A 26,579-nucleotide genomic window follows, 5' to 3' on the forward strand; every position below is an offset into this window, starting at 1 on the left:
CAACTGTAAGTCCTCTAATAGAACAAACGAGAAGCATCAAATCAAGTGTCAGGATGGCCGAGCGGTCTAAGGCCCCAGACTCAAGGAAAAACTTCGGCTGCAGTAGCGGCTAGAGCCTTCTGGTCCTCGAATGAGGGCGTGGGTTCGAATCCCACTCCTGACACAGATTTTGTCGCTTCTCTAGAGCACCCTGCGTAGCATTGAGATCCTTTGTAAAGTGCAACAGCACGATACTGGCCGTGTTCTCCTAAGTGAAATCAAAAATTTGCATCAAACACAAGCGCACCTACGGCACCAAACTGTTTCTTCGGTAGTGTGAGCTACAAACAGAGAGTGTTGGTTGTAAATACGACGTTCCCCTCGTGAGGTTACTTCCGCGCCAAAGAGCCGCAAACACGTCAAAAGGGACACTTGTGGTATGGAAACGACTCTTATCTGGAGATGCAGAGTGCTAACGACAGTGTGAGGAAACAGTGCAGGCTGACCAGTACATCATCTGTACAATAACAGTCGCTGATGAAATACACAGAACTCGAAATAAATTCATATACTCAAAATATTACTGTATGGAGATTACAACGTGACCAAAACTTGAAATATTACTCGAAAGATAGACCTCTGCATTCTGTCTAATCTCTGACGTCTTTAACAGACGACTTAGTTTCGAACAAAAGGTATTGATTGCTGTGATTATACGGATTTGAGAAACTCTTTTGGTGGTACATTCTGCGCTATATTTGTGCGGCTGCGCCTGGCGCACGTCTAACGGGTGCAGAAATCATGCCTGCGTACTGTGGCAACGTGGATGCGACAACTACATCAACTGTAAGTCCTCTAATAGAACAAACGAGGAGCATCAAATCAAGTGTCATGATGGCCGAGCGGTCTAAGGCCCCAGACTCAAGGAAAAACTTCGGCTGCAGTAGCGGCTAGAGCCTTCTGGTCCTCGAATGAGGGCGTGGGTTCGAATCCCACTCCTGACACAGATTTTGTCGCTTCTCTAGAGCACCCTGCGTAGCATTGAGATCCTTTGTAAAGTGCAACAGCACGATACTGGCCGTGTTCTCCTAAGTGAAATCAAAAATTTGCATCAAACACAAGCGCACCTACGTCACCAAACTGTTTCTTCGGTAGTGTGAGCTACAAACAGAGAGTGTTGGTTGTAAATACGACGTTCCCCTCGTGAGGTTACTTCCGCGCCAAAGAGCCGCAAACACGTCAAAAGGGACACTTGTGGTATGGAAACGACTCTTATCTGGAGATGCAGAGTGCTAACGACAGTGTGAGGAAACAGTGCAGGCTGACCAGTACATCATCTGTACAATAACAGTCGCTGATGAAATACACAGAACTCGAAATAAATTCATATACTCAAAATATTACTGTATGGAGATTACAACGTGACCAAAACTTGAAATATTACTCGACAGATAGACCTCTGCATTCTGTCTAATCTCTGACGTCTTTAACAGACGACTTAGTTTCGAACAAAAGGTATTGATTGCTGTGATTATACGGATTTGAGAAACTCTTTTGGTGGTACATTCTGCGCTATATTTGTGCGGCTGCGCCTGGCGCACGTCTAACGGGTGCAGAAATCATGCCTGCGTACTGTGGCAACGTGGATGCGACAACTACATCAACTGTAAGTCCTCTAATAGAACAAACGAGGAGCATCAAATCAAGTGTCAGGATGGCCGAGCGGTCTAAGGCGCCAGACTCAAGGAAAAACCTTGGCTGCAGTAGCAGCTAGAGCCTTCTGGTCCTCGAATGAGGGCGTGGGTTCGAATCCCACTCCTGACACAGATTTTGTCGCTTCTCTAGAGCACCCTGCGTAGCATAGAGATCCTTTGTAAAGTGCAACAGCACGATACTGGCCGTGTTCTCCTAAGTGAAATCAAAAATTTGCATCAAACACAAGGGCACCTACGGCACCAAACTGTTTCTTCGGTAGTGTGAGCTACAAACAGAGAGTGTTGGTTGTAAATACGACGTTCCCCTCGTGAGGTTACTTCCGCGCCAAAGAGCCGCAAACACGTCAAAAGGGACACTTGTGGTATGGAAACGACTCTTATCTGGAGATGCAGAGTGCTAACGACAGTGTGAGGAAACAGTGCAGGCTGACCAGTACATCATCTGTACAATAACAGCCGCTGATGAAATACACAGAACTCGAAATAAATTCATATACGCAAAATATTACTGTATGGAGATTACAACGTGACCAAAACTTGAAATATTACTCGACAGATAGACCTCTGCATTCTGTCTAATCTCTGACGTCTTTAACAGACGACTTAGTTTCGAACAAAAGGTATTGATTGCTGTGATTATACGGATTTGAGAAACTCTTTTGGTGGTACATTCTGCGCTATATTTGTGCGGCTGCGCCTGGCGCACGTCTAACGGGTGCAGAAATCATGCCTGCGTACTGTGGCAACGTGGATGCGACAACTACATCAACTGTAAGTCCTCTAATAGAACAAACGAGGAGCACCAAATCAAGTGTCAGGATGGCCGAGCGGTCTAAGGCGCTAGACTCAAGGAAAAACCTTGGCTGCAGTAGCAGCTAGAGCCTTCTGGTCCTCGAATGAGGGCGTGGGTTCGAATCCCACTCCTGACACAGATTTTGTCGCTTCTCTAGAGCACCCTGCGTAGCATTGAGATCCTTTGTAAAGTGCAACAGCACGATACTGGCCGTGTTCTCCTAAGTGAAATCAAAAATTTGCATCAAACACAAGCGCACCTACGGCACCAAACTGTTTCTTCGGTAGTGTGAGCCACAAACAGAGAGTGTTGGTTGTAAATACGACGTTCCCCTCGTGAGGTTACTTCCGCGCCAAAGAGCCGCAAACACGTCAAAAGGGACACTTGTGGTATGGAAACGACTCTTAACCGGAGATGCAGAGTGCTAACGACAGTGTGAGGAAACAGTGCAGGCTGACCAGTACATCATCTGTACAATAACAGCCGCTGATGAAATACACAGAACTCGAAATAAATTCATATACTCAAAATATTACTGTATGGAGATTACAACGTGACCAAAACTTGAAATATTACTCGACAGATAGACCTCTGCATTCTGTCTAATCTCTGACGTCTTTAACAGACGACTTAGTTTCGAACAAAAGGTATTGATTGCTGTGATTATACGGATTTGAGAAACTCTTTTGGTGGTACATTCTGCGCTATATTTGTGCGGCTGCGCCTGGCGCACGTCTAACGGGTGCAGAAATCATGCCTGCGTACTGTGGCAACGTGGATGCGACAACTACATCAACTGTAAGTCCTCTAATAGAACAAACGAGGAGCATCAAATCAAGTGTCAGGATGGCCGAGCGGTCTAAGGCGCCAGACTCAAGGAAAAACCTTGGCTGCAGTAGCAGCTAGAGCCTTCTGGTCCTCGAATGAGGGCGTGGGTTCGAATCCCACTCCTGACACAGATTTTGTCGCTTCTCTAGAGCACCCTGCGTAGCATTGAGATCCTTTGTAAAGTGCAACAGCACGATACTGGCCGTGTTCTCCTAAGTGAAATCAAAAATTTGCATCAAACACAAGCGCACCTACGGCACCAAACTGTTTCTTCGGTAGTGTGAGCTACAAACAGAGAGTGTTGGTTGTAAATACGACGTTCCCCTCGTGAGGTTACTTCCGCGCCAAAGAGCCGCAAACACGTCAAAAGGGACACTTGTGGTATGGAAACGACTCTTATCTGGAGATGCAGAGCGCTAACGACAGTGTGAGGAAACAGTGCAGGCTGACCAGTACATCATCTGTACAATAACAGTCGCTGATGAAATACACAGAACTCGAAATAAATTCATATACTCAAAATATTACTGTATGGAGATTACAACGTGACCAAAACTTGAAATATTACTCGACAGATAGACCTCTGCATTCTGTCTAATCTCTGACGTCTTTAACAGACGACTTAGTTTCGAACAAAAGGTATTGATTGCTGTGATTATACGGATTTGAGAAACTCTTTTGGTGGTACATTCTGCGCTATATTTGTGCGGCTGCGCCTGGCGCACGTCTAACGGGTGCAGAAATCATGCCTGCGTACTGTGGCAACGTGGATGCGACCACTACATCAACTGTAAGTCCTCTAATAGAACAAACGAGGAACATCAAATCAAGTGTCAGGATGGCCGAGCGGTCTAAGGCGCCAGACTCAAGGAAAAACCTTGGCTGCAGTAGTAGCTAGAGCCTTCTGGTCCTCGAATGAGGGCGTGGGTTCGAATCCCACTCCTGACACAGATTTTGTCGCTTCTCTAGAGCACCCTGCGTAGCATTGAGATCCTTTGTAAAGTGCAACAGCACGATACTGGCCGTGTTCTCCTAAGTGAAATCAAAAATTTGCATCAAACACAAGCGCACCTACGGCACCAAACTGTTTCTTCGGTAGTGTGAGCTACAAACAGAGAGTGTTGGTTGTAAATACGACGTTCCCCTCGTGAGGTTACTTCCGCGCCGAAGAGCCGCAAACACGTCAAAAGGGACACTTGTGGTATGGAAACGACTCTTATCTGGAGATGCAGAGTGCTAACGACAGTGTGAGGAAACAGTGCAGGCTGACCAGTACATCATTTGTACAATAACAGTCGCTGATGAAATACACAAAACTCGAAATAAATTCATATACTCAAAATATTACTGTATGGAGATTACAACGTGACCAAAACTTGAAATATTACTCGACAGATAGACCTCTGCATTCTGTCTAATCTCTGACGTCTTTAACAGACGACTTAGTTTCGAACAAAAGGTATTGATTGCTGTGATTATACGGATTTGAGAAACTCTTTTGGTGGTACATTCTGCGCTATATTTGTGCGGCTGCGCCTGGCGCACGTCTAACGGGTGCAGAAATCATGCCTGCGTACTGTGGCAACGTGGATGCGACAACTACATCAACTGTAAGTCCTCTAATAGAACAAACGAGGAGCATCAAATTAAGTGTCAGGATGGCCGAGCGGTCTAAGGCGCCAGACTCAAGGAAAAACCTTGGCTGCAGTAGTAGCTAGAGCTTTCTGGTCCTCGAATGAGGGCGTGGGTTCGAATCCCACTCCTGACACAGATTTTGTCGCTTCTCTAGAGCACCCTGCGTAGCATTGAGATCCTTTGTAAAGTGCAACAGCACGATACTGGCCGTGTTCTCCTAAGTGAAATCAAAAATTTGCATCAAACACAAGCGCACCTACGGCACCAAACTGTTTCTTCGGTAGTGTGACCTACAAACAGAGAGTGTTGGTTGTAAATACGACGTTCCCCTCGTGAGGTTACTTCCGCGCCAAAGAGCCGCAAACACGTCAAAAGGGACACTTGTGGTATGGAAACGACTCTTATCTGGAGATGCAGAGTGCTAACGACAGTGTGAGGAAACAGTGCAGGCTGACCAGTACATCATCTGTACAATAACAGTCGCTGATGAAATACACAGAACTCGAAATAAATTCATATACTCAAAATATTACTGTATGGAGATTACAACGTGACCAAAACTTGAAATATTACTCGACAGATAGACCTCTGCATTCTGTCTAATCTCTGACGTCTTTAACAGACGACTTAGTTTCGAACAAAAGGTATTGATTGCTGTGATTATACGGATTTGAGAAACTCTTTTGGTGGTACATTCTGCGCTATATTTGTGCGGCTGCGCCTGGCGCACGTCCAACGGGTGCAGAAATCATGCCTGCGTACTGTGGCAACGTGGATGCGACAACTACATCAACTGTAAGTCCTCTAATAGAACAAACGAGGAGCATCAAATCAAGTGTCAGGATGGCCGAGCGGTCTAAGGCCCCAGACTCAAGGAAAAACTTCGGCTGCAGTAGCGGCTAGAGCCTTCTGGTCGTCGAATGAGGGCGTGGGTTCGAATCCCACTCCTGACACAGATTTTGTCGCTTCTCTAGAGCACCCTGCGTAGCATTGAGATCCTTTGTAAAGTGCAACAGCACGATACTGGCCGTGTTCTCCTAAGTGAAATCAAAAATTTGCATCAAACACAAGCGCACCTACGGCACCAAACTGTTTCTTCGGTAGTGTGAGCTACAAACAGAGAGTGTTGGTTGTAAATACGACGTTCCCCTCGTGAGGTTACTTCCGCGCCAAAGAGCCGCAAACACGTCAAAAGGGACACTTGTGGTATGGAAACGACTCTTATCTGGAGATGCAGAGTGTTAACGACAGTGTGAGGAAACAGTGCAGGCTGACCAGTACATCATCTGTACAATAACAGTCGCTGATGAAATACACAGAACTCGAATAAATTCATATACTCAAAATATTACTGTATGGGGATTACAACGTGACCAAAACATGAAATATTACTCGACAGATAGACCTCTGCGTTCTGTCTAATATCTGACGACTTTAACAGACGACTTAGTTTCGAACAAAAGGTATTGATTGCTGTGATTATACGGATTTGAGAAACTCTTTTGGTGGTACATTCTGCGCTATATTTGTGCGGCTGCGCCTGGCGCACGTCTAACGGGTGCAGAAATCATGCCTGCGTACTGTGGCAACGTGGATGCGACAACTACATCAACTGTAAGTCCTCTAATAGAACAAACGAGGAGCATCAAATCAAGTGTCAGGATGGCCGAGCGGTCTAAGGCGCCAGACTCAAGGAAAAACCTTGGCTGCAGTAGCAGCTAGAGCCTTCTGGTCCTCGAATGAGGGCGTGGGTTCGAATCCCACTCCTGACACAGATTTTGTCGCTTCTCTAGAGCACCCTGCGTAGCATTGAGATCCTTTGTAAAGTGCAACAGCACGATACTGGCCGTGTTTTCCTAAGTGAAATCAAAAATTTGCATCAAACACAAGCGCACCTACGGCACCAAACTGTTTCTTCGGTAGTGTGAGCTACAAACAGAGAGTGTTGGTTGTAAATACGACGTTCCCCTCGTGAGGTTACTTCCGCGCCAAAGAGCTGCATACACGTCAAAAGGGACACTTGTGGTATGGAAACGACTCTTATCTGGAGATGCAGAGCGCTAACGACAGTGTGAGGAAACAGTGCAGGCTGACCAGTACATCATCTGTACAATAACAGTCGCTGATGAAATACACAGAACTCGAAATAAATTCATATACTCAAAATATTACTGTATGGAGATTACAACGTGACCAAAACTTGAAATATTACTCGACAGATAGACCTCTGCATTCTGTCTAATCTCTGACGTCTTTAACAGACGACTTAGTTTCGAACAAAAGGTATTGATTGCTGTGATTATACGGATTTGAGAAACTCTTTTGGTGGTACATTCTGCGCTATATTTGTGCGGCTGCGCCTGGCGCACGTCTAACGGGTGCAGAAATCATGCCTGCGTACTGTGGCAACGTGGATGCGACAACTACATCAACTGTAAGTCCTCTAATAGAACAAACGAGGAGCATCAAACCAAGTGTCAGGATGGCCGAGCGGTCTAAGGCGCCAGACTCAAGGAAAAACCTTGGCTGCAGTAGCAGCTAGAGCCTTCTGGTCCTCGAATGAGGGCGTGGGTTCGAATCCCACTCCTGACACAGATTTTGTCGCTTCTCTAGAGCACCCTGCGTAGCATTGAGATCCTTTGTAAAGTGCAACAGCACGATACTGGCCGTGTTCTCCTAAGTGAAATCAAAAATTTGCATCAAACACAAGCGCACCTACGGCACCAAACTGTTTCTTCGGTAGTGTGAGCTACAAACAGAGAGTGTTGGTTGTAAATACGACGTTCCCCTCGTGAGGTTACTTCCGCGCCAAAGAGCCGCAAACACGTCAAAAGGGACACTTGTGGTATGGAAACGACTCTTATCTGGAGATGCAGAGTGCTAACGACAGTGTGAGGAAACAGTGCAGGCTGACCAGTACATCATCTGTACAATAACAGTCGCTGATGAAATACACAGAACTCGAAATAAACTCATATACTCAAAATATTACTGTATGGAGATTACAACGTGACCAAAACTTGAAATATTACTCGACAGATAGACCTCTGCATTCTGTCTAATCTCTGACGTCTTTAACAGACGACTTAGTTTCGAACAAAAGGTATTGATTGCTGTGATTATACGGATTTGAGAAACTCTTTTGTTGGTACATTCTGCGCTATATTTGTGCGGCTGCGCCTGGCGCACGTCCAACGGGTGCAGAAATCATGCCTGCGTACTGTGGCAACGTGGATGCGACAACTACATCAACTGTAAGTCCTCTAATAGAACAAACGAGGAGCATCAAATCAAGTGTCAGGATGGCCGAGCGGTCTAAGGCCCCAGACTCAAGGAAAAACTTCGGCTGCAGTAGCGGCTAGAGCCTTCTGGTCGTCGAATGAGGGCGTGGGTTCGAATCCCACTCCTGACACAGATTTTGTCGCTTCTCTAGAGCACCCTGCGTAGCATTGAGATCCTTTGTAAAGTGCAACAGCACGATACTGGCCGTGTTCTCCTAAGTGAAATCAAAAATTTGCATCAAACACAAGCGCACCTACGGCACCAAACTGTTTCTTCGGTAGTGTGAGCTACAAACAGAGAGTGTTGGTTGTAAATACGACGTTCCCCTCGTGAGGTTATTTCCGCGCCAAAGAGCCGCAAACACGTCAAAAGGGACACTTGTGGTATGGAAACGACTCTTATCTGGAGATGCAGAGTGCTAACGACAGTGTGAGGAAACAGTGCAGGCTGACCAGTACATCATCTGTACAATAACAGTCGCTGATGAAATACACAGAACTCGAAATAAATTCATATACTCAAAATATTACTGTATGGAGATTACAACGTGACCAAAACTTGAAATATTACTCGACAGATAGACCTCTGCATTCTGTCTAATCTCTGACGTCTTTAACAGACGACTTAGTTTCGAACAAAAGGTATTGATTGCTGTGATTATACGGATTTGAGAAACTCTTTTGGTGGTACATTCTGCGCTATATTTGTGCGGCTGCGCCTGGCGCACGTCTAACGGGTGCAGAAATCATGCCTGCGTACTGTGGCAACGTGGATGCGACAACTACATCAACTGTAAGTCCTCTAATAGAACAAACGAGGAACGTCAAATCAAGTGTCAGGATGGCCGACCAGTCGACAGTCAGCCGGCGGCTGCGCTGGAGGTCGGACGTGCCGTGCTGTGCGCAGCGCTGCGTTAGCTCCGCGTGGTAAGCCTCTGCTCTTGCTGCATCGCGTCGTTGTGTATAGTGTTTTTGTAGCAATGGAAACGCATTAAGAGATGTCTAAACCACAACGGAAAGACACACTGAAATTTACGTTTGATCGCGACTTTGCTCGACCGAAATCATTTGATGTGGAACAGTGGTTAGAAGATGATGTTCAGATCGGAATTGATGATATTGTCGGTATCCATTTTTCGATTATGAACAGTGTGGTTTTTGTCAAACTGGCCAGTTCGGAGTTGTGTGAAAGAATAGTGCAATCCTGTGGTGGCGTCATGAAATTTAAACATTCTGACGGCAATGTTGGGGAGGTTATCTTTGCGCATGCCGGCCTAGGTATTCGAACCGTACGCGTCTTTGAACTTCCCTTTGAAATAACATGTGACCAGATAAATGCTGTTATTTCTCCATACGGTAAAGTTTTGAGTAATATTGCCGAACGGTGGTCTGCCGCACACAAATTCCCTGTTTTGAATGGTGTGCGCCAATTAAAAGTCGAATTGCAGAAGCACATTCCGTCATTTATAAACGTCTGCGGCTATAGGGCTGTTGTGATGTACGATGATCAACCGAAAACGTGTGCTGTTTGCAACTTACCAGGCCACGTTCGTGCAGAATGTCTTCAAAGGCGGGTGGCGCAACTGCCTGCCGGGGATGCCTCTAGACCATCCGCTATGTCAACACTGCCCCTGTCGTACGTAGCCGTGACGCTCGGTCTTGCAGGTGGTACTGCGGTCCCCGACGTTACTACGAATAACGACCTACAAGCGACCGACACACCGACCGACTCACGTGTAATATCTGCAGAACACCAACCCACCTCGGAAGAAGTAGCTGCTCCCGCCGTTGTCACTGTGGACCCGCATAATGAGGCAATGGATACCGACGCAGCCTCGGTCGCCTCGAGTCATGCTCCTCTGCATCCTGACACTTCTTTCGATGTCGAAAGCCTACCAGGTGCAAGAGAAACAGACCTGGCTTCTAGTGGTGCTACTCCGCATCCTGCAGCTTCTTCAGCAACTGACCACCGCCTCTCGGGAGCTATGAAAACAGACCTGGCAACAGCCACTTCTAGTAGTGCGACCTCGCAACCTGAGGCTTCTTCAGGTACTGACCAAAGTCCACAACGGGGCGCCTCCCCCAAGAAATCTAAAAAACGGAGGATCGCGAGCCAAGGTGCAGAACTGACTGCACCACATCTGCGTGAACGGGCGAAGCAAATAGGGGGAAAACTACGTCAGTCTGCATCTGAAAACTTGACATGTAATCAGCAGTCATCTACAGAAGACCCCTTGGTTCTGGGCAATGTCTCCGGTTCTGTCGGGTTGCATATAGATGGAGTAGCACTTTCTCGATCCGACGAGAAAGGTCACCAGAATCCACCTGACCATAGTGAAACTCTGAATGACGAGCCTATGAGAGATCGGTCGACTTCGTGGGCCGACGATGTCGACGAAACTACCGCAGAGGAAGCAATTATGGACACCACAGGAACCGTTACAGTCGCCACGATTGCCACCATACAAGATGACATCTTTATGAATGTCACCTCCGCGGCAGATACTGCCCCAGACAAAGAGAAGCCGACTAATCCCTTCCCGAGCCATGAATATTTCTAACCTGAACAGCGTACTGCCGTTTGTCCGTCTGTCTATCAGATCAGATTTCTTGATGTTTTATCGATGTGACTTGTTGTTCGAGTTTTTCCTGAAGTTACTCCCGTTTTGGCGAACGTAGTTTCGTTGCAGGCCTATAAGATCGCCACGTTGAATATCAACAAAATATGTAGCGTCTTTAATTTACAAAATTTAAAAGATTTCCTATATGCCTCTGATGTGGACATATTGTTGTTACAAGAAGTAGCTAACATCAAACTTGACTTCATACAAGGGTATAATGCTATAATCAATCCTGGAATCGGTAGTGACTTGGGTACTGCATTTATTTTCAAAGAGGGCATCATAATTAAAGACATAGAACAACTGCCTAACGGCAGAGGTCTTGCCGGCACCTTCCAGTCCACGAGGATCATTAATGTCTATGCCCCATCTGGTTCTACCAATCGTCGCCAAAGAGCACAGTTTTTTAGGGAAGGAATTGTTCCTTTGTTTGGTGTACGCTGCCACCATACCATCCTTGGAGGTGACTTTAATAGTGTCATTCATGCCAAAGACCAAACTCCGAACTTTAACAAATCGCCAGAACTGGAACGGATCATAACTGACCTCCGTTTTATTGATTCGTGGGAGCACAAGCACGGAGCTGCACCCGGCTTTACTCACCTCACGAATCATTCAGCAAGCCGGTTAGATCGGATATACGTCTCACCCAATCTGAAACACCGCATTCTGCAATCTGAAGTTTGGCCAACCATTTTTTCAGACCACGCTGCATATATCTGCACATTAAATATGGAACGACAAGGAACATGTCGATATAAAGGGCTGTGGAAACTTAATGTTTCACACTTAAAAGACCCTGCCTGTCAGGAAGCCTTTCTCACCACGTGGAGAGCTTGCGAGACCAAACTCACCTCCTACACCTCGACCATGGATTGGTGGCTTAAATGCGCCAAACCTCGGATCCGTAGATGTTTCATCAACTACTCCCGGGAGAAGAGCTTTTGGCATAAAAGAACAATAGAATTTTACTTTCACTGTCACCGAGAACTCTACCTGCAAGGTGCATCAGCTTTTGGGAACCATGAACGAATTAAAAAAGTCCAGGCAAAAATACTGACGTTACGGCGACAACAGCTTGAAGGCTACCAAATAAGGTCACGAGCAGAGACTACAGCACAAAACGAAGCTACTTCGGTCTATCACGTGATTCGTGAAACTAACAGAGGTTTCCGAAAAATACTGACGGAGCTCCAAACTGAGAATGGAACCACCTTGACAATGCATAACGAAATAAAAGCGGCAATCCTAACCCATTTCGACAACTTGTTTTCAGCTAAGGTAGTCGACGAACAAGCACAGGATGATTTACTGGCCAACCTGCAAGGTAGCGTTAGTACCGCGTCCGCGGATGCTCTAATTGCAGAGGCAACCGAAGACGATGAAGAGTATGCTGTTTATCAAAGTGCAAAAAATAAATCCCCTGGAGCCGACGGAATACCAGCGGAGTTTTATCAAGTCTTTTGGGACCATATCAGACATAGAATTACAGGTATCTGTAATGAACTTTTGACACTCAGTCAGGAGATACCAAAAGATTTTCGAGAAGGGATCATAGTGTTAACCACAAAATCCTCGGCTGGCAAGAAAATTGGAAACTTGAGACCAATCACACTGCTGAACAGTGATTATAAAATTTTTACGCGGCTCTTAGCCCACAGACTTAAACAAGTAATGACCAGTGTTACCGGACCGTATCAGTCTAGTGTGGGGAAGGGTAGAAAAATTCAACAAACACTGTCCAACTATCGCGACGTAATTTCCATAGCGGAAGTGTGCAGACTACAATGTGCCATCGTGTCGTTAGATTTTGATAAAGCCTTCGACAGGATCAGCCACTCTTACCTCCTGAAAACGATGGATGCAATGGGCTTTCCGCCGCGTTTCGTTGACGTCATCCGGCGTTTGGTCACGAATAATTCCTCAAGGATAATCATCAATGGACAGCCTAGCCGGCCAATAGGGATCGCAAGTTCCGTCAGGCAAGGTTGTCCTTTGTCCATGACACTTTTTGCCTTGGCCATAGAACCCTTACTCGCTACCTTGACTCAGCGGTTACAAGGAGTACAAATACGAGGACACAAACTCATTTGTCAAGGTTATGCGGATGATGTTGGACTTCTTGTTATGAATGTGGCAGAAATCGAGACGGCGATGCAAATAATTGAACAATACGAAAAAGCGTCGGCCGCAAGGTTGAACAAAACCAAGTCCGGCATATTCAATATCGGACGTGGCATTGGCATGTGCACACAAGGTCAGTTACGCGAGCTCACCGCCTTGAAGTGTCTAGGCGTTGATTTCCGAAAAAATATACGTCAAACTATTGCGACCAACTACAGACGAGTATTAACCACCGTACGTGCTAGTGTACGGACCCACAGTATTAGGCAACTCAATGAAATTCAGCGAGTGTCTCTCGCGAACGTCTCCATTATTTCTAAAGTCAATTATATCGCACAGATTCTGCCAATGCCCGCCGTCATCGCTAAACAAATTATGTCGGCAATAGGCTATTTTGTGAGCCGTGGTCACATATTTAAAATCCCATATGACACTCTGACACTCGCCACTAAAAATGGAGGCTTAAACTTAACGGATATTACAAAGAAGTCCCATGCTCTGTACATCTGCAATACGTTTCGGCAATGGAGACAATCACGCAGTTGTCTCGCTGCCCACCTTCTGACAGAAATAGCTCCAGATGACCTCTCACCACCTATTAATGTGTAGCATATACCAAGCGCACTTTACCATTTGCGATGGTTTTTAATAGAATATAGCTATCTACATTCACGAATTCCGGACAACGATATGAACAACGTAAAAGAAATATACGGCAAATTGATGGAAGAGAAGAAGAAAAACAAAATCGAACACAAATACCCATGTTATAACTGGAATGTGATATGGGACAATATTCATAACCGTACCATAGCTACTGATCTGAAAGCAACATGGTACTTCGCTGTCAACAGGAAATTTGCAACTAACTCTAAACTTCATACGATCCACCTCACCGACTCGCCACTTTGTGAAACGTGTAATTAATTGATACCGAAGAACATCGTTTCGTGTGTGACAGGGTTCAAGATAAATGGCTGTATGTACGACGAAAGTTGGCGGTTATCCTCCGAACGTCGCCTAACGCAATAACACCTGCGGACTTTTTGGCACCGGATGATGTACCCTTTCCTGCCACGAAAAGAAACGCAGTCAACTGGCTGAAAGCGGCAACAGTGCATTACCTCTTCACCAAAGATGAGACAAGGAAAGAGGATTTTTGGATCTATCTGCTAAACGAGCATCACAAGTTACTGCAAACTAGTAAATATAAAGAAACTTATGCTAAATTTTTAATCAAGACCTTAATGTAACAGAAGCAACAAGAAATATTTCGGACTCAGAGGCACTATGCCAGAGCTGGTCATAATGCTGCTTAAATTTAAAATTCCAGTGATGGAGATAGTTTGTTTTAGTTTTCATTGGCATTGATATTATATTGAGGATTACATTTATTAAACATTTTGATCAAGCCAGAATAAATAGCTACTTCACACCGAGGATGGTTTTATCTTCTTATCAGTGAGCGGCGGAAGATTGGCAAAAAAAAAAAAAAAAAAAGCGGTCTAAGGCGCCAGACTCAAGGAAAAACCTTGGCTGCAGTAGCAGCTAGAGCCTTCTGGTCCTCGAATGAGGGCGTGGGTTCGAATCCCACTCCTGACACAGATTTTGTCGCTTCTCTAGAGCACCCTGCGTAGCACTGAGATCCTTTGTAAAGTGAAACAGCACGATACTGGCCGTGTTCTCCTAAGTGAAATCAAAAATTTGCATCAAACACAAGCGCACCTACGGCACCAAACTGTTTCTTCGGTAGTGTGAGCTACAAACAGAGAGTGTTGGTTGTAAATACGACGTTCCCCTCGTGAGGTTACTTCCGCGCCACAGCCGCAAACACGTCAAAACGGACACTTGTGGTATGGAAACGACTCTTGTCTGGAGATGCAGAGTGCTAACGACAGTGTGAGGAAACAGTGCAGGCTGACCAGTACATCATCTGTACAATAACAGTCGCTGATGAAATACACAGAACTCGAAATAAATCCATATACTCAAAATATTACTTTATGGAGATTACAACGTGACCAAAACTTGAGATATTACTCGACAGATAGACCTCTGCATTCTGTCTAATATCTGACGTCTTTAACAGCCGACTTAGTTTCGAACAAAAGGTATTGATTGCTGTGATTATACGCATTTGAGTAACTCTTTTGGTGGTACATTCTGCGCTATATTTGTGAGGCTGCGCCTGGCGCACGTCTAACGGGTGCAGAACTCATGCCTGCGTACTGTGGCAACGTGGATGCGACTACATCAACTGTAAGTACTCTAATAGAACAAACGAGGAACGTCAAATCAAGTGTCAGGATGGCCGAGCGGTCTAAGGCGCCAGACTCAAGGAAAAACCTTGGCTGCAGTAGCAGCTAGAGCCTTCTGGTCCTCGAATGAGGGCGTGGGTTCGAATCCCACTCCTGACACAGATTTTGTCGCTTCTCTAGAGCACCCTGCGTAGCACTGAGATCCTTTGTAAAGTGAAACAGCACGATACTGGCCGTGTTCTCCTAAGTGAAATCAAAAATTTGCATCAAACACAAGCGCACCTACGGCACCAAACTGTTTCTTCGGTAGTGTGAGCTACAAACAGAGAGTGTTGGTTGTAAATACGACGTTCCCCTCGTGAGGTTACTTCCGCGCCACAGCCGCAAACACGTCAAAACGGACACTTGTGGTATGGAAACGACTCTTGTCTGGAGATGCAGAGTGCTAACGACAGTGTGAGGAAACAGTGCAGGCTGACCAGTTCATCATCTGTACAATAACAGTCGCTGATGAAATACACAGAACTCGAAATAAATCCATATACTCAAAATATTACTTTATGGAGATTACAACGTGACCAAAACTTGAGATATTACTCGACAGATAGACCTCTGCATTCTGTCAAATTTCTGACGTCTTTAACAGACGACTTAGTTTCGAAGAAAAGGTTGTGATTGCTGTGATTATACGGATTTGAGAAACTCTTTTGGTGGTACATTCTGCGCTATATTTGTGAGGCTGCGCCTGGCGCACGTCTAACGGGTGCAGAACTCATGCCTGCGTACTGTGGCAACGTGGATGCGACAACTACATCAACTGTAAGTACTCTAATAGAACAAACGAGGAACGTCAAATCAAGTGTCAGGATGGCCGAGCGGTCAGTCTGCGTTCGGCAGGGCAGCAGTGCGCACCGCGCTCGACCGTCCACGCCGCTGCGCGCGCGGAGTGTTTTGTTTACTTCCTCGTCACAGCGCTTCTCAGTCGAACAAGCTGTAATGGCCAACTCTTACAGAAAGAACACTCTTAAGTTCACCTTCTCAAACGAATACGCACGACCCAAAGCACTGGCCGTCGAACGCTTCCTACGCGAAGACGTGAAGATCCCGCGTGACGAACTCATCGGCATACACCTATCGATCATTAGCAGCGTCGTTTATGTTAAGATGACTTCCGACGCTGCCTGCAATGAGATCATTCAAAGGACGCGACATGGACTAAAATTTCGGCACTCCGACGGAAACGTCGGGCCTGTGGATGTCGACCATGCAGGACTTGGCCTTCGGACGATCCGTGTATTCGAACTGCCTTTCGAGGTGAATGAAGATGAAGTCATCGCGGCGCTAAGCCCGTTCGGAAAAGTCCAGAGCCACGTAGCCGAGACATGGGCACAGTTTACGACGTATCCGGTACTTAATGGTGTGAGACAAGTCCGAATCGATCTCAAACGGCACGTTCCATCGTACATTTCTATCGGCGGCTGCCGTGCGGTGGTCATATACGACGGACAACCTCGAACATGTTCCGGTTGTGGCAAAGAAGGACACGTCCGTAATGAATGTCTGCAACGCCGCATCACACAACTACGGCCCGACGATACGACCACCGACAGAACCACGACCACCCTTCCAGTCACCTATGCGGCGACACTGCACGTCCAGCCCTCACAAGGCGCCGTTCATGAGCTTCTCTCTGGTCCGATACACCCGGAGGCGTCCCAGCACCTTGACACCGGCGATGCCGCCCGTGAACATGTCCAACAGCCGGACACACCAACGATAGAAGATCACAAGGATACCAATGAGAGTGTTCTGGAGAATGAAGACCGCATCACAGCACCCGCGGCTTTTGTACCGGAACGACGTGAATCTCTTCCTTCCTCAGACACCGAAACTCATTGTCGAAAGCAGAAGTCGCCCAAACGACGAAAAAAACGCCGCAAGACATCAGACTCGACTATTGAGCCCCCTCCGCAGGACGAAGAGATGCCACATCACTCCGACGGAGAACAAAATGGTTCAAATGGCTCTGAGCACTATGGGACTTAACATCTATGGTCATCAGTCCCCTAGAACTTAGAACTACTTAAACCTAACTAACCTAAGGACAGCACACAACACCCAGCCATCACGAGGCAGAGAAAATCCCTGACCCCGCCGGGAATCGAACCCGGGAACCCGGGCGTGGGAAGCGAGAACGCTACCGCACGACCACGAGATGCGGGCATACGGAGAACACGATAACACTTTCTCCTCTGCCACGGAGACGCGTCATCCACAAGACGGTGAACCGGCCAACAGAGATCGTGCGCAAGCCCCGCGCCCAGAAGCCATGGAACATAGCACGCCTGTTGTCACCGACGCCATTGAGCCGACTCGGCCAGCGCTGCCACCTCTCGCCGATGTCAAACCTGTCGGATACCTTTCATGGTCGGATGAAACGGATTTCCCACCTCCATCTGATGCGGAAATGAGATCTGCTTCTCCGTTAGACCAACACTAAAATGGGGGAAGTTTCTAGGGCGACTCCTGCGACTTCTATGGACTTCCAGCATCCACCACAACAATCTTCACCAGCTACGAACCTATCGGCAGCACGGATCTCCCATCAGGCGTACCGAATAGCTACTATCAATACTAATAATATCGGCTCCCACGCTAAACTTCAACTGCTCCGTGACACGCTACGAGCAGCGGACATCGACATCGCCCTGTTACAAGAACTGAGAACAGCGACTTGGACTGGGTGTTATGGATATGAGACGTACGCCGCCCCTGCAGCTATGGAACACTCAGGCGCAGCCATCCTCCTCCGAGAAGGAATTGCAGTTTCCGATGTCGCATACCTCCCAACAGCGCGAGGGGTGGCCATAACAGTTGAAGGACTCAAAATCATAAATCTCTACGCCCCATCGGGCACTGATAAACGGAGGGATCGCTCCCATTTCTACGCAGAAGATATAACGCCTTTATTCCTCGGTCGATACGATCATCTCATCGTAGGTGGAGATTTCAACTGTGTTCTCGAGCGCACAGACCAATACCCTCATTTCACCACATGTCCCGAACTTCGCTTCCTCGTCCGCCGCCTTCGTCTCCTCGACACTTGGCGAGTGGTACACGGCGACCGCCCGGGGTATACACACATCACGAGCCACTCCGCCAGCCGACTTGATAGAATATACATCTCTAACGCTCTAAAATCAGATCTCCTCGACGCGGAACGTTGGCCGTCTGCCTTTTCGGATCATGACATCTATATCTGTACCATGAAGCTACGTCGACAATCTATATGGCGCAGTGCAGGACCTTGGAAACTCAATGTCGCGCTACTGCGGGACCCTGAATGTCGACAACAGGTCACCGACACGTGGCACACCTGTGTTCGACGCATTATGCGTTACGAGACCACACTGCAGTGGTGGTTGCTGTGCGCCAAACCGGCCATCCGACGCACATTGACACACTATGGCAGAGCCAAAGCCAGGTGGAATCACCATACAACTGATTTCTACTATAGCGCTCTACGTGAACTCATGGATCATCCTCCATCCCCGGATCGCCTCCAAGAAGCTCAACGCATCAAGGCAAAGATTTTATCCTTGACCAGATGCCGTCTAGAGGGAGCCATTGTACGAGCCCGCAGCCAAGACAGGATTAACGGTGAAGAACCTTCTATGCATCATATTGTTCAAAATGTTCGTCGACGCCGACAGGCTTTAATGACAACTTTAGACTTACCTGATGGACGACGGCTGACTTCGCAAGCTACCATTGCGGATGCATTCACAACGCACTATAGACTTTTCTATCAAGAAGTACCTGCCGGTGCAGAGGCCGTTGCTGAGGTTGCCCAGGAGACACTTGGTACTCTAAACGCAGCAGCTGCAACCCTCCTGACTGCTGAAGTGACCACCGACGACGTCCAAGACGCTGTGGCCAAAGGGTCTCTGAATCGATCTCCCGGCCCGGATGGTTTACCTCTCGAATTTTACAGAACCTTCCAAGATTTGATGATGCCACGATGGAGGGACATGTACTGGGAACTTTTGTCCGGCGCGGCGAACCCGCCACCAATGTTCATGGAAGGCTTACTTGTACCAGTCCCGAAACCCGCAGGAGGAACACGACTCGACAGTTATCGGCCGATCACGTTACTCAATTCGGACTTCAAGATTTTCACACGCCTTCTAGCAGTGCGACTCAAACGTGTCTTACGGGACATTGTTTCCCACGAACAAACATCCTTAGGCGGCGATCGTAATATACAGACAGCCCTCAGTGAATATCGAGATGTGATCGCTGTGGCAACACACTCGCGACTGCCAGGCGCTTTAATCTCCATCGACTTCAAACAAGCGTTTGACCGCGTCAATCATGCATTCCTCAACGCAGTGATGGACCGAATGGCAATTCCCCCGACGTTAACGCAGGTGATTATGCGGCTCCTTCGTGGAGCAACGTCCAGACTTCTCGTCAACGGCAGACTTACGGAACCTATACGGATTGAACGCTCAGTACGGCAGGGTTGTCCATTGTCGACGGTGCTTTATGCCATTGCGATGGAACCACTCATTTGCGGATTACGGCGACGTTTGACAGGTATTCCACTCCGGGATCATATGTTCCGCTGCCGAGCTTATGCGGACGACTTGGCCCTCGTCGTACGTTCAGCGGCTGACGTACAAGCTGCGATGCAGTGGATTACCCGTTACAGTGCAGGGGCAGGGAGCGTTATGAACGTGGCAAAATCATGCGCCATGAAGATCGGCCGCGGCCTTCCCGCAGACAGCGTAGTTCCATTTCAACTGGTGGATACCCTTTGTTGTCTCGGATTGGTGTACACCCGAGACATTCGCCGCACCTCGGCGATTAATTTTCGGGCGCTGCTGCAACGCATCCGGGCCAACAAACAAAATCACATACTACGCCCGTTGAATATGTGCCAGAGAGTCACCTTCGTCAATAACCATCTGGCGGCTCGGATACCCCATATAGCGCAGATTCTGCCCATCACTGCGACAATGGCGGCCAGGTTACAGGCGGCATTCGGCTATTTCATTTGTTCTGGACACATCTTCAAAGTCCAGTATGAAGCTCTCACCTTACCGAAGCGGGATGGTGGCCTCGATCTGGTTAACGTGAGAGCCAGGACTACGGCACTTTACACCAATACTATGCTCCGGTTATGGAAAAGCCAAAATGCTAGTTTTACTGGAATGTTGACCACCGAGCTCGCACCTGTTTCGAGACGCCCACCGACGTCTTTGGCACACATCCCACCTCCGATGTCACACATCGGCCGTTTCTTTTTGGAGTACAGCTACATATGCACCGAGCTCCCCAGGACCAGGAAGACGACCACCCGCGACATCTACCGCCTTCTCCGAAAGTCTCCACCCCGCAACCCCGTCGAAACACGTCACCCCCAGGTTCATGGCCTACAGTTTGGAAAACGATCCACCAACCGTATCACACCACTGACACCACCTCTATGTGGTACCTTCTCGTCAACGGCAAGTATACTACAAGACAGAAACTGCATCGCATCGCACTGGTGGACTCACCCCTGTGCCTCAAGTGCAATGTCGAAGATACAGATTTACATCGTTTTGAGTGTGGGCCAGCAGCAGCTGTCTGGACCCTCGTACAGAAGATTGTGGCTTTCTACCTCCGAGTACCACCACATCACGTTTCTCCCACAATGATGATATATCCCGACACGACCTACTTTCCATCGGCTAAGTGGCACGCCATCACATGGATCAGTGGCATGGCTGTCAACTACCTCTTCCGGGACGACATTGTCGATCCGGCGGACTTTTGGACACACCTCCAAGTACATCACCACACCCTTCGCCGGCATCGACACTATCGGGCCACTTTCGCGAACTATTTACAGAGCATTTTCACCAACCCGCCTCAAAGCTGGAATCTGAACGAAGCGTGGCAGCCAAGACTGGACGATCCCACGTTCCCCTTCAATGGTCAATGATAGAATGCATTTTGTTCTAATGGCGCGCCAAAGTGGAGCATGGCGCGGGAAGTATTCCTATTTTATTTCACTTCTCTTTTCTCCTCCTCTTCTAAGTTTTTTTTTTCTCCTTACACATGTTTATCCTTTTCACACATAGCTCTCTATCTGCAGCCTATTTGTTTTCTTTCTCTTGAGCTCCCAAAAAAAAAAAAAAAAAAAAAAAAATTACTGCTGATGGTGAGACTGTATACTCATTTATGTTAACAAAAAACATAAAAATACAAAAGAAGGCCGTTGCGGAAATATGGCTACCTTTTATGTTTTACGTTTTCAAAGATTATTGTGTTATTTTATGAAGAACGTCGTCTTTTATTTTCATACCCAAGAGGTTTTTATTTGTTTTCTAAAAAAAAAAAATTCGTAGAGCACTTAAAAAAATTAAAACAATACAAAAAAAAAGTTGGTAGAGCACTTGCCCGCGAAAGGCAAAGGTCCCGAGTTCGAGTAAAAAAAAAAAAGCGGTCTAAGGCGCCAGACTCAAGGAAAAACCTTGGCTGCAGTAGCAGCTAGAGCCTTCTGGTCCTCGAATGAGGGCGTGGGTTCGAATCCCACTCCTGACACAGATTTTGTCGCTTCTCTAGAGCACCCTGCGTAGCACTGAGATCCTTTGTAAAGTGAAACAGCACGATACTGGCCGTGTTCTCCTAAGTGAAATCAAAAATTTGCATCAAACACAAGCGCACCTACGGCACCAAACTGTTTCTTCGGTAGTGTGAGCTACAAACAGAGAGTGTTGGTTGTAAATACGACGTTCCCCTCGTGAGGTTACTTCCGGGCCACAGCCGCAAACACGTCAAACCGGACACTTGTGGTATGGAAACGACTCTTGTCTGGAGATGCAGAGTGCTAACGACAGTGTGAGGAAACAGTGCAGGCTGACCAGTACATCATCTGTACAATAACAGTCGCTGATGAAATACACAGAACTCGAAATAAATCCATATACTCAAAATATTACTTTATGGAGATTACAACGTGACCAAAACTTGAGATATTACTCGACAGATAGACCTCTGCATTCTGTCTAATCTCTGACGTCTTTAACAGACGACTTAGTTTCGAACAAAAGGTATTGATTGCTGTGATTATACGGATTTGAGAAACTCTTTTGGTGGTACATTCTGCGCTATATTTGTGAGGCTGCGCCTGGCGCACGTCTAACGGGTGCAGAACTCATGCCTGCGTACTGTGGCAACGTGGATGCGACAACTACATCAACTGTAAGTACTCTAATAGAACAAACGAGGAACGTCAAATCAAGTGTCAGGATGGCCGTGCGGTCTAAGGCGCCAGACTCAAGGAAAAACCTTGGCTGCAGTAGCAGCTAGAGCCTTCTGGTCCTCGAATGAGGGCGTGGGTTCGAATCCCACTCCTGACACAGATTTTGTCGCTTCTCTAGAGCACCCTGCGTAGCACTGAGATCCTTTGTAAAGTGCAACAGCACGATACTGGCCGTGTTCTCCTAAGTGAAATCAAAAATTTGCATCAAACACAAGCGCACCTACGGCACCAAAGTGTTTCTTCGGTAGTGTGAACTACAAACAGAGAGTGTTGGTTGTAAATACGACGTTCCCCTCGTGAGGTTACTTCCGCGCCACAGCCGCAAACACGTCAAAACGGACACTTGTGGTATGGAAACGACTCTTGTCTGGAGATGCAGAGTGCTAACGACAGTGTGAGGAAACAGTGCAGGCTGACCAGTACATCATCTGTACAATAACAGTCGCTGATGAAATACACAGAACTCGAAATAAATCCATATACTCAAAATATTACTTTATGGAGATTACAACGTGACCAAAACTTGAGATATTACTCGACAGATAGACCTCTGCATTCTGTCTAATCTCTGACGTCTTTAACAGACGACTTAGTTTCGAACAAAAGGTATTGATTGCTGTGATTATACGGATTTGAGAAACTCTTTTGGTGGTACATTCTGCGCTATATTTGTGAGGCTGCGCCTGGCGCACGTCTAACGGGTGCAGAATTCATGCCTGCGTACTGTGGCAACGTGGATGCGACAACTACATCAACTGTAAGTACTCTAATAGAACAAACGAGGAACGTCAAATCAAGTGTCAGGATGGCCGAGCGGTGGCGTGCCTCAAGGAAGCCCCCTCTCCATGCTCCTCTTCGTGCTGTCTTTAGAGCCTTTTCGTCCGCATTGTTCACGTCAGCCTGACTGGCCTCACATTATCTGGACACCGAACTGTTATAAACGCATATGCCGATGATGTCGGAGTCGTACTGCGTAATGCCGAAGATATTTCGAAATTGGAATTACTAATTAAGAAGTACTGTAGCGTCTCCGGAGCCAGTGTCAACGCCAACAAAAGCAAACTTCTAAACCTACGGGTCTTTCAACACACCACATTAACCTGGGCCACAAAAGTCACCCAGTGCAAAGCTCTGGGAATAACGCTGACGCCTTGTCCATTGTCCGCAGCTCGTGGTCGTGCGGTAGCGTTCTCGCTTCCCACGCCCGGGTTCCCGTGTTCGATTCCCGGCGGGGTCAGGGATTTTCTCTGCCTCGTGATGACTGGGTGTTGTGTGATGTCCTTAGGTGAGTTAGGTTTAAGTAGTTCTAAGTTCTAGGGGACTGATGACCACAGATGTTTAGTTCCATAGTGCTCAGAGCCATTTGAACCATTTGAACCTTGTCCATTGAAAATGGCAGCTATCAATTGGAGAAATACGTCAAGACAAATTCTTGGAACAACAAGAGAAAATCTCCCCCGTAATATGAACCTGGTTCAGAGGGTACTTTTCATTAACAACTGCCTCCTCTCCAAAGGTTACTTTACAGCGCAGATCTTCCCGTTACCAAAAATGATTGGAAAACAGATAATGTCTACCATTGCCAGTTATCTGTGGAGAGGTGAAATATTCCGAGTAAATGCAACAACAACGACCTTAGATACCAGGAATGGAGGTTTAGGTTTAGTTGACATCAGAAATAAGGCGTCTGCACTTTTTATAAAAAGGACCGCCACTATCCTTAGCGATCACGCTGACAGCATCACAACTAAATTATTTGAAGGTGTCAGGCCTGCAAGTCTACAGCCACCGGTGAATGTGCAAAAAATAAATAACCGGCTCCAGCACGTCCGAGTATATTTTGTGGAACTAAGCTATCTTGGCAGTGCCATAATCAACTCACGACGGATCACGGCCCGCGATATTCTGTGTCACCGAAAGAAAATGGAGGGGAGAAACAAATTAGAAAGCCAATACCCACATTTTGATTGGGCCGCCATATGGGAAAATATTCATATGCGTGGTCTTCCATCCGACGTCACATCAACGTGGTATAAAACAGTGAATGGGACCATCAGCACTAATGAAAGGCTACATGCAATCGGCATTAGCGAAACGAATCTATGTCTCAAATGCAAACTGATCGATACGTTAGTGCACCGATTAACGTGCGATGGGAATCTACAAATCTGTAATTGGATTAGAGAACAACTTGCATTTCTTACGAGATCTTCGGTGGAAAATTTTCCCCCTGTGACATTCCTCAGGCCTCAGATTCGCTATTTTCCCGCAGCTAAAAACAACTCCGTCCACTGGTTAATGGGACACTATGTGAATTACGTAATTAATCACCTGGGAACTGACAATTCCATTGGGTTTTACGTGAACATGAAGTTTGCTTTTTATAGAGCCTTGAAATATAAAGATCACAAGAAGAACAACGGCAATATGCTAAAAATAGTATTTGAGCGACTGGGCATCGGTTGACACGCAACTGAGATAAACACCAATCATTTCTTTAAGCGAATGGACGCTTTTTTCTAAAAACAAGGAAAAAAAACAAAAAAACAAGAATAAATTAAAATAAAATAAAAAAAAGCAAAATTAAGAAAAAAAAAAACATCAGCATCGCAAGGTACTAATAAGATTTTTTTTCACCATTTTATTACTAACATGGAAGTCTAATTTATTTTAATGGAAGAGGACCTTTTCTTTTTCTTTCATTATCATTATTATTGTACCTATCAAGAAGACAACAAGGCTATGGAAATAGTGCCTTATTAAAATGAAGCAACTCAGCAACAGGACTGGGGGGAGACATCACGGCCAGGCCTCAAGTCTCAGACCCCTGCCCGTTTTGCCTCCACCTGCCTCATGCTGCTAAGCTTCTATTCTCCTTTAAAAACCAAATAAGCAAAATATATACAACAAGAAGCAGTTGAAAAAAAAAATGTGGCGCAACGGATAACGCGTCTGACAAAAAAAAAAAGTAAAAAGAAAAAAAAAGTGGTTAAAAAAAAGGGGGTATGATTCCTGCTTTGGGTGCAGGAGGTCCCGGGTTCATATCCCGGACGATACCATATTAAAAAAAAATGGATAAGGAATCGGTCTCCTAAACCGGGGATTGTGGGTTCGAGTCCCACCAGAGGTACACGTTTTACTCACTGGCGCAAAATCACTCTCACCACATACAGGTGTAATAGTTGTGAAGGTTGGAGTTTCTGAAAAAAAAAAAAATAAAAAAAAAGCGATCTAAGGCGCCAGACTCAAGGAAAAACCTTGGCTGCAGTAGCAGCTAGAGCCTTCTGGTCCTCGAATGAGGGCGTTGGTTCGAATCCCACTCCTGACACAGATTTTGTCGCTTCTCTAGAGCACCCTGCGTAGCACTGAGATCCTTTGTAAAGTGAAACAGCACGATACTGGCCGTGTTCTCCTAAGTGAAATCAAAAATTTGCATCAAACACAAGCGCACCTACGGCACCAAACTGTTTCTTCGGTAGTGTGAGCTACAAACAGAGAGTGTTGGTTGTAAATACGACGTTCCCCTCGTGAGGTTACTTCCGCGCCACAGCCGCAAACACGTCAAAACGGACACTTGTGGTATGGAAACGACTCTTGTCTGGAGATGCAGAGTGCTAACGACAGTGTGAGGAAACAGTGCAGGCTGACCAGTACATCATCTGTACAATAACAGTCGCTGATGAAATACACAGAACTCGAAATAAATCCATATACTCAAAATATTACTTTATGGAGATTACAACGTGACCAAAACTTGAGATATTACTCGACAGATAGACCTCTGCATTCTGTCTAATCTCTGACGTCTTTAACAGACGACTTAGTTTCGAACAAAAGGTATTGATTGCTGTGATTATACGGATTTGAGAAACTCTTTTGGTGGTACATTCTGCGCTATATTTGTGAGGCTGCGCCTGGCGCACGTCTAACGGGTGCAGAACTCATGCCTGCGTACTGTGGCAACGTGGATGCGACAACTACATCAACTGTAAGTACTCTAATAGAACAAACGAGGAACGTCAAATCAAGT

General features: G+C 46.6%; 13 non-coding genes across 13 annotated transcripts; all 13 read left to right on the forward strand.

The window, feature by feature from the left end:
• The first annotated feature begins 47 nt into the window (after window positions 1–47).
• Trnal-caa (transfer RNA leucine (anticodon CAA)) lies at window positions 48–163 on the forward strand. The gene is made up of 2 exons: window positions 48–85; window positions 118–163. It is a non-coding gene; the product is annotated as a tRNA-Leu (tRNA).
• Window positions 164–867: 704 nt separating this feature from the next.
• Window positions 868–983, forward strand: Trnal-caa (transfer RNA leucine (anticodon CAA)). The gene is made up of 2 exons: window positions 868–905; window positions 938–983. It is a non-coding gene; the product is annotated as a tRNA-Leu (tRNA).
• Window positions 984–1,687: 704 nt separating this feature from the next.
• Trnal-caa (transfer RNA leucine (anticodon CAA)) lies at window positions 1,688–1,803 on the forward strand. The gene is made up of 2 exons: window positions 1,688–1,725; window positions 1,758–1,803. It is a non-coding gene; the product is annotated as a tRNA-Leu (tRNA).
• Window positions 1,804–2,507: 704 nt separating this feature from the next.
• Window positions 2,508–2,623, forward strand: Trnal-caa (transfer RNA leucine (anticodon CAA)). The gene is made up of 2 exons: window positions 2,508–2,545; window positions 2,578–2,623. It is a non-coding gene; the product is annotated as a tRNA-Leu (tRNA).
• Window positions 2,624–3,327: 704 nt separating this feature from the next.
• Trnal-caa (transfer RNA leucine (anticodon CAA)) lies at window positions 3,328–3,443 on the forward strand. Its single transcript has 2 exons — window positions 3,328–3,365; window positions 3,398–3,443. It is a non-coding gene; the product is annotated as a tRNA-Leu (tRNA).
• A 704-nt stretch (window positions 3,444–4,147) lies between these two features.
• On the forward strand, window positions 4,148–4,263 carry Trnal-caa (transfer RNA leucine (anticodon CAA)). The gene is made up of 2 exons: window positions 4,148–4,185; window positions 4,218–4,263. It is a non-coding gene; the product is annotated as a tRNA-Leu (tRNA).
• Window positions 4,264–4,967: 704 nt separating this feature from the next.
• Trnal-caa (transfer RNA leucine (anticodon CAA)) lies at window positions 4,968–5,083 on the forward strand. Its single transcript has 2 exons — window positions 4,968–5,005; window positions 5,038–5,083. It is a non-coding gene; the product is annotated as a tRNA-Leu (tRNA).
• A 704-nt stretch (window positions 5,084–5,787) lies between these two features.
• On the forward strand, window positions 5,788–5,903 carry Trnal-caa (transfer RNA leucine (anticodon CAA)). Its single transcript has 2 exons — window positions 5,788–5,825; window positions 5,858–5,903. It is a non-coding gene; the product is annotated as a tRNA-Leu (tRNA).
• A 703-nt stretch (window positions 5,904–6,606) lies between these two features.
• Trnal-caa (transfer RNA leucine (anticodon CAA)) lies at window positions 6,607–6,722 on the forward strand. Its single transcript has 2 exons — window positions 6,607–6,644; window positions 6,677–6,722. It is a non-coding gene; the product is annotated as a tRNA-Leu (tRNA).
• Window positions 6,723–7,426: 704 nt separating this feature from the next.
• Window positions 7,427–7,542, forward strand: Trnal-caa (transfer RNA leucine (anticodon CAA)). Its single transcript has 2 exons — window positions 7,427–7,464; window positions 7,497–7,542. It is a non-coding gene; the product is annotated as a tRNA-Leu (tRNA).
• Window positions 7,543–8,246: 704 nt separating this feature from the next.
• Trnal-caa (transfer RNA leucine (anticodon CAA)) lies at window positions 8,247–8,362 on the forward strand. The gene is made up of 2 exons: window positions 8,247–8,284; window positions 8,317–8,362. It is a non-coding gene; the product is annotated as a tRNA-Leu (tRNA).
• A 6,915-nt stretch (window positions 8,363–15,277) lies between these two features.
• Window positions 15,278–15,393, forward strand: Trnal-caa (transfer RNA leucine (anticodon CAA)). The gene is made up of 2 exons: window positions 15,278–15,315; window positions 15,348–15,393. It is a non-coding gene; the product is annotated as a tRNA-Leu (tRNA).
• A 7,137-nt stretch (window positions 15,394–22,530) lies between these two features.
• Trnal-caa (transfer RNA leucine (anticodon CAA)) lies at window positions 22,531–22,646 on the forward strand. Its single transcript has 2 exons — window positions 22,531–22,568; window positions 22,601–22,646. It is a non-coding gene; the product is annotated as a tRNA-Leu (tRNA).
• The last annotated feature ends 3,933 nt before the right edge of the window (window positions 22,647–26,579 follow it).

The sequence above is a fragment of the Schistocerca cancellata genome, chromosome 2, assembly GCF_023864275.1.
Source record: "Schistocerca cancellata isolate TAMUIC-IGC-003103 chromosome 2, iqSchCanc2.1, whole genome shotgun sequence".
Lineage (NCBI taxonomy): Eukaryota > Metazoa > Arthropoda > Insecta > Orthoptera > Acrididae > Schistocerca > Schistocerca cancellata.